We start from the raw sequence: 7,593 nt of genomic DNA, 5'->3' as shown, positions 1-7,593 counted from the left end.
GTCCCAATCTTAATTTTCAGTCTCTTAAGAAGTAAGGATTACTTCTTATGCTCCACCACACAACAGGGACATATGCTCAAACATGTTCATAGTGGCCTTATTCATAATAGCCAGAACATGGAAACAGCCTGAGTGTCCCTCAGTAGAAGAATGGATAAAGAAACTGTGGTACATTTACACTATGGAATACTACTCAGCTATTAAAAACAAGGAATTTCCAAAATTTGTGGACAAATGGATTGAACTAGAGATGATCATAATGAGTGAGTTAACCCAGAAGCAGAAAGGGTCAAATGGTATATACTCACTTATATCTAGACACTAGCCCAAGGGGCATGTCCCATGAAAGTCTTCACTTACCAAAAAAGTGGGTCAGAAGGGAGGACATCCTATTGGGACTTTAGGTGAGCGAAGCATGGGAGAATGGGGAAACAGAAGGATCTAGAGGGTCCAAGAAACATACAAAAAGAACATTATGACAGGTGGATCTGGGCCCAGGGGTCCTGCTCAAACTATGACATCAACCAAAGACAATATGGGAAGAAAACTGCAAACCCCTACCCAGATCTAGCCAATGGACAGGACATTCTCCACCGTCGAGTGGAGAGTGGGGACTGACTTTCACACGAACTCTGATGTCCCATTTTTGACCACACCCCCTTGATGGGGAGGCCTGGTGGCACTCAGAGGAAGGATAGCAGACTACCAACAAGAGACTTGATACCCTATGAGCATATACAGGGGAAAGAGTTCCCCCTCAGTCACAGACATAGGGGAGGGGAGTAGGGGGAAAGCGGGAGGGAGGGAGGAATGGGAGGATACAAGGGATGGGCTAACAATTGAGATGTAACATGAATAAATTAATAAAATATTTAAAAAGAAGTAAGGACTACAGTAATCCCATCAATTAGAGGTACAAACAACAGAATCAGGAGTTCATCATCAGTTTCAGCAACACAGTATCAGCCTGGCATACATGACACCTTGTCTCAAACAAGCCAACAGCAAAAAGAATAAGGGTGGTTGTATATATGTTGTTTACGTCACTCACTTCTCTAATACCTGTGCCACTTGCCAGGAATTCATATTCCTTGATGTACATGTTTGTGTATTTTTAAGCTAAAATGAAAGGAGAAGAATAAATGAGAGATGACTATTTTAAAATGTATGGAGGAACAAAAGAAGAAAGGATTCCGTTTCACAAGGGCTATCGCTATCGCTAAAAGCAACATATAAGAATTGGTGTGGTGGCCTGAGGAGGTGACTCTGTGGGTACACAGGAGCACACCAGCCATAAAACATAGCTCAACTGGGGAGCTCCAGGCAGGCTGAGAGATCCTGTCGCAAAAAGTTAGAGTGACAGAGGAAGGCTCCCAACATCAATCTGTCCTCCACACATGTGCAACCCCTGACAGCAGTAAAATTCCAGCTATGAAGTAGCAACAAAATAATTTTGCAGTTGAAGGTCATCACAACGTGAGGACCTGTATTACAGGATTGCAGCATTAGGAAGGTCGAGACCCACCGCTCTAGAAAATGATTTGGACTCAGAAATTGAGGGGTGATACTGTGAACGGGGTCTCCAACCAAGGAAAACTCCCCTCCACACTGTAGAAGAGTTACAGAACTGCTGAAGAGAGCTGAATTCTCAGCTGAAGTTCTTCAGCCACACCCTTGGGCAAGCCAGGCATGCCTAACAGCCCTGTTCCCAGCCTGCTCTCAGCCACTGTGATGGGAGCTGCCCTGACAGATGGAAGGAGTGGTCCCATCCATTCTTGGCGAGAGACATCTGCTGAACTTGCATCCAAAGACAGGTGAGGCTTGCTGCTGAGGTGTCCTGGCTGTTGGCACGTGTGCAGCTGAGTGCTTCAAGCATCACAGAAGTTTCTGATGCTCCTGTGTGGAAGTATAACTTCTCATGTAAGAGACTCCAGGGGCGCCTTCCTTGCGCATCACAGAGATAAGAACACTACCTATTTTGAAAGGATGATTGTATTAACTTGGTGTGAAAGTTCTTAATAAATCATGAAGTGCTAGTAAAATATAGTTAGTGCTATTAATTGACATGACAAAAAAAATTACCTGTCATTTATTTCTGAATGTTTATGGGGGGGGGGCAAGTGGTCTATTACTCTATAGTTTGTGTGAACCATCTGAAATGCTACATTAGCTTTCCTTTAATGTTGAATAACTTTTATCATTATTGTTATTATTATTGTTGTTGTTGCTGTTCTTGGGTGTCCATGTGTACACGTGTGGATGTACCATGACACACACATGAAGATCAGAGGACTCTTTTTTAACAGTTGGTTCTCACCTTGCACACTGTTGCGGTACAGTCTCTCTTACTGTTTTTGTCAGGCTGTGGATGATAGGCTAGAGAGCCTGCAATCCTCTGTGCTGTTCTCCCTTCTCCACCTCCCATCTGGGATGGCATTCAAGCACCACCACTATATACTGCACTTGACCTGTGTTCCAGGGAGCAAAGTCTGGCCATCAGGCTCACAAGGCAAGTGCTTCGACCCACTGAGTCATTACATGATCGTTGTCCCTCTTAAAAGGGAAGTGATCCTGGCTGATGGCCAACATGAACACACCAACAACTTGAGTATAACATCACCTGTCTGTAGTGGCTCTGAAGGAGAAAAGAACTAGAGGAGCTTACCACAAGGCAAGGAGAGACTTAAAGGGAACAGGGCAAGCTCACGGTTTTAGACTGCGCCATTTCCCACTAAAGATTGTTCCCTAGGCAGGAAGCCTTTAATCTTAGCACTGAGGAGGCTCAGGCAGGAGGACTTCTCTAAGTTTAAGGCCAGCCTGGTCTACATAGCAAATCCCAGGCTAGCCAGGGCTACATAGTGGCACTCTGTGTGGCCTGCACCACAGGGCTGGGATAGACCACTGTTCCAAGAGTTTCTTCCAGCATGAAATTCAGCAGATTGTGAGGATTCTTCTACATCTTCCTTGGTCTGATACAAATGACATTATTGCAGCAGTTGACCTCTGACCTATGTCCTTACCCACCTGTGAATGCACAATGTTCTGCTTAGGTTCTTGGGGAAGCGGGTTGGGGTGCTATAGCTCCCCTATGAATACTGTTCTGCGTATGCCATCACAATGCCTTCCCCAAGACACATTTTTGCTTCTTAAACACTATCTAATTCAATAATAATTGATTAAGTCACTTAATGAATTGACTGAGTTCCAGGCACTGAGCCAAAACCAGACACACATTTATAACAACACTGCAGATGCTGTTTAAAAAAAAGGGGGGGGGTGAGGTAAAAGAAAGAGAGAGTGCTAGACACTTGAAAGGGCATCCTTTGAGGGAAGGCAAGAAAGGAAGGCAGAGAATACACGCTGATGGAAGGATTAGGGGTAGAAACAGGAAGTAAAAGCGAAGCTGACGTGAGGGACACCGGAAACAACAGGCAGCCTGTCCTTCCCATGATCCTCCCTCCTTCTCATTCTCTGTTCTTGTCTCTTTCCCAGTGTAAGGCAACAGAAGGGAGAAAAACAAAGGAGGTATGGAAGAGTTGTAAAGAAAGATGGAGAAGAGGTTCAGCCTAGTTCTCATTGTTGGTCCCACCTCTCAATGGTGCTGGTTGGTTTGTGTGTGAAACTAGACCGGTGATGTCTTCTGGCCTCTTGGGCACTGAGTGTCAACCTATGAGCACTTGGGGGCCAACTTTGGGTGACCTTAGGTACCTCTTGATCCCCAGAGAGATCCTATGCCTGGTGTGATTCATTTGGATATTCAGTGTCTATTAATTCAGAACATGTGAGATAAAGGGGGGAAAACACATTGCTAATTCTGCATAATGTTAGAATAAATTCATAGTCATTTTATGAGAGTGGTGACGTACTTGCTGAAGAGTTCAATTCCCAGTACCAAAATAAACAAACAAGCAAGCAAATAAGTAATTGTAAAATGGCAACTGAACACTAGTGAGATGGCTCAGTGGTTAAGAACACTTGCAGTTTATAACAACATGTAACTCCAGTTCCAAGGAATCCAATGCCTTCTTATGTCCTCTGTGGATACCCATACACATGCACACACACACACACACACACATGCGCGTGTGTGTGTGTGCATGTATGTGTGCGTGTGTGTGTGCGTGTGTCTGTCTGTCTGTCTGTCTGTCCTTGCCATGGTACATGTGTGACTGTAAGAGAACAACTTTTAGGAGCTGGCTCTTCACTTCTAACATGAGGGTCCCAGGAATCAAACTCAGTCAATTACACTTGGCAGCAAACATGTTAACCCTATCACTCACTGTCCCAATACTGCTCCCTTTTAGAAGCATTAATTCGTTCATTTCAAACAATAAGCCTTCTTGAAAAAATAGCAATACATGATGAAAAACAGAAATTACTCATTAAGAAAATGTGAAAACTATATCTTTCACCCAATAAAAAAATTTCAAGTCTATCTCCTATGAGGTAACCACTTTTTACAGGGCATATTCTTGTCCAGGGCATCCTCATGACTTTAGGACATATTCAATTCTTTATAGAAAAACTGAAATTTCATTATACATGTTGTTCCTAAGCCTGATTCTTTTTTCACTTTAAAATATGCCTTAAGGACTAGGTACATAGCTTAATTGGCAATGCTTACCTAGCAGTCTCCCAAAATAACATAAACTGGATATAGTGGCCTACACCTATCAATCCAGCCCGCAGGAAGTGGAGGCAGGAAAACCAGAAGTTCAAGATCATCTGTGATTCCATAGTAAGTCTGAGGCCAACCTAATCTACAGAAGACCCTGTCTCAAAAAATAACAATTTTGAAAATATAATGTGTCTTCTTCAAGCTAAGACCGCTAGATGTAGACTGGATTTGTCCGTGGTCATTCATGGTTTGTATCTTTTGGATGGTCCCAGAGTATATCTCTTCCTGGTAACTATTTTCATGATGAGCTGCCAATGTGAGAGAAGCAGAGAAATCAGCCACCAACCAAGACGCTGTGCAGCTGAGCATCATGGTGTTATTACTGTGAACGACTGTGGCACAGAGGGACACAGTCGTCTCAGGACGCCTCGCAGTGGCCCAGCTGGTCTGAAGGGGCACATCCATCAGTGTAAGGGGTCCCCTGAGGCCATACATCTCCTCTCCTTACACCTCAGCTGCAGACACAACCTTAGGACTCTTGCTAAGCTTCCTGAAAAGTTCACCGTGGCGACTCTTCCTGAAGCCCAGATGGGTCATCAGAGAAACAAGACGTTCAAGAAAACACAGCACCGGAATCTGGAACACTTTGCATCAGTGTCCATTCTACCAGCTGCACGACTATGGGCTAGCTGCTTCCCAAGCAGCTCCTAGCCTCCTGGGACTCACATGCCCTCCCGGTACATGGGGCTAGTACTCATTTGTCTCAACTACTGAGCTGGCTTTTTGAGGTGCTCGGCTGTTCCGAGGTCAGGGGTTCTCATCCTGGACCTTCCCCAAAGGATGGAGAAGCAACAGAAGGGATTACAATACAGGTAGCTATATATATGGATTGCAGTTTCAGTTGTCATTGAAGTGAGCAAGTTTTCAGACTTAGAAGGGACATTTCATTGTTTATTTGTACTGGGGGTTGAGTCCAGAGCATCCCACATGCGCGTTCTAGACTGTGCTTTTGGACCCCATCCCCAGCCTCACTCGGAATTTTTTATAACATATTTTAACAATGCTACTTTTTTTTTTTTTTTTTTTTTTTGGCAGAAGTCAGTGGACAGCTTGTGGGCATCTGTTACATCCTTCAGCCACGTGGGTCCCAGGGGGATGAAGCACAAGGCATCAAGCTTGGTAGCAAGCACCTTTACCTGCCAGACAATCTCAATGGCCCCTTACCTGGATTTTTAATAAGCTCCTGATTGCAGTCATAGGTAGAAGTGCCATAGTTTAATATGAGATTGAGGGAAAACCCACAAAACTAAAGCCAGCTTGAAGTATTGAGCAAGTCTGTCTTCTTTTTATCTATGCAAAGCATAATCACTATCAAAATGCTGTGACTAGCAAACAGACACTCAATTTTCTGTGTTATTTTATTGCATCAGCATCAGGTATATGTCAGTGACACCATATAGGTTTTTGGTTGGTTGGTTGGTTTGGTTTTGGCAGTAAAGGGGGAAAAAGGCAAGAATAAACAGCATGCCATACTTTACACAATTTTTCTCACACCCTCTGTCCATTATCTCCTCTGATCATCTTCAAGTACCCCTTTCCAAGGCCAAGAGAGCCAGAGAACACAGACACCATCACCTCTGAGCCCTCCCTTCAGCCCCAGACCTCCCTACACAACTCTCAGGCAGCACCTGGCTTCTTAGAGTGTTCACAGGGCCCACTGGGAGAAGTTTCAGGGGTGGACTAAAATCAAGGTTTAAAAGACAGAGGGTTATTAAGGAACCACCAGTCCTAGAAGGACAGAGGAATGCTGGGAGATGGGCTGGTCAGGAAATGTCAGTTTAAAGTTAGTACTGACCCATTAATCAGCAGCAGGGACAATGATGCCGGAGGGTGGGAAGGCCGGACACGGGCTCCAGCCAAATCTGTGGGCCCAGAACAAAGGGTGGCCTGCTCCTTTACAGCGTCTCTTTCCCTTTTCCTCTGGCAAGATGGGGACATTGTTTGGAAATACAAAAAGAACAGATTCTTGGGACTGAGGTCATTTCTAAAGCCACAACATGTCTTAATCGGGAATCACATACACTGACATGAGGAGGACACGGTCAAACAGACTGGAGGTACCACTTATCAGGAGACACTCTGACAGCATCCAAGGAACTCACTGAGCCCCCACAAGATAACTCCTGAAGTCCCTAGGGAGGACTGCGAATGTGATGTCTTCATGTGTTTCTGGAATGCTCTGCCTGAAGGCAGGCTGCCTAGGATGCAGCTATGGCTGTGACTCTCCTCCACATCCAGGAAAGCATTGTCTCAATAGCCGGTCTCATTTCATCAGATCAGGGCAGAAGAGAGGAGTGAGAGGAGCAGGAAGAAAAGGAGGAAGTGCCTAGCTAGGTGGATGACAAGTCAAGAAGCCTGCCCCCAAGGAGAGAGTAGAGATGCCCACTCTAATCCTTGGCACCTTCAGAGCTTTGAGGACCAACTGGCTGTGGCTTCCTGATCCTTCCCAGTGCATGCTAGCCACCTCAGTCAGGTGCTTATCACCTCAGGCCAGCAACCTGCTGATGGGCCCCTTGACTTATGTTACTTTTCTATAACCCAGTGTCCTCCCAGCTTCTGGCACAACTTTCTCATCTATTTATCTGGCCATCTATCTGCTCTGACTCTAAGGCCCTTTTGCCCTCCATTGCTTTAAGGAAAGATGTGCAGGCATGGGCTTAGTGGCTCATGTCTATAATTCCAGCACACAAGTGGTTGAGGCAGGAAAATCATACAAGTTCAAGGCTAGCCCAGTACACAGGGAGTTCTAGACAAGCCTGGGCTACAAAGTAAGACCCTGTCTCAGAATAACAAAACATGTCTGGGAACACCAACCTGGCCACAACACCTTTCATGATATGGCTCTGTCTGCCTTTCTAGCTCCTGTCACCATGCTCTTTAACCCCATAAAATGATTTCTGAACATGGGCTGTCCC

This window comes from Acomys russatus, chromosome 2 (assembly GCF_903995435.1).
Source record: "Acomys russatus chromosome 2, mAcoRus1.1, whole genome shotgun sequence".
Classification (NCBI taxonomy): domain Eukaryota; kingdom Metazoa; phylum Chordata; class Mammalia; order Rodentia; family Muridae; genus Acomys; species Acomys russatus.
This window is presented reverse-complemented; position numbering follows the sequence as displayed.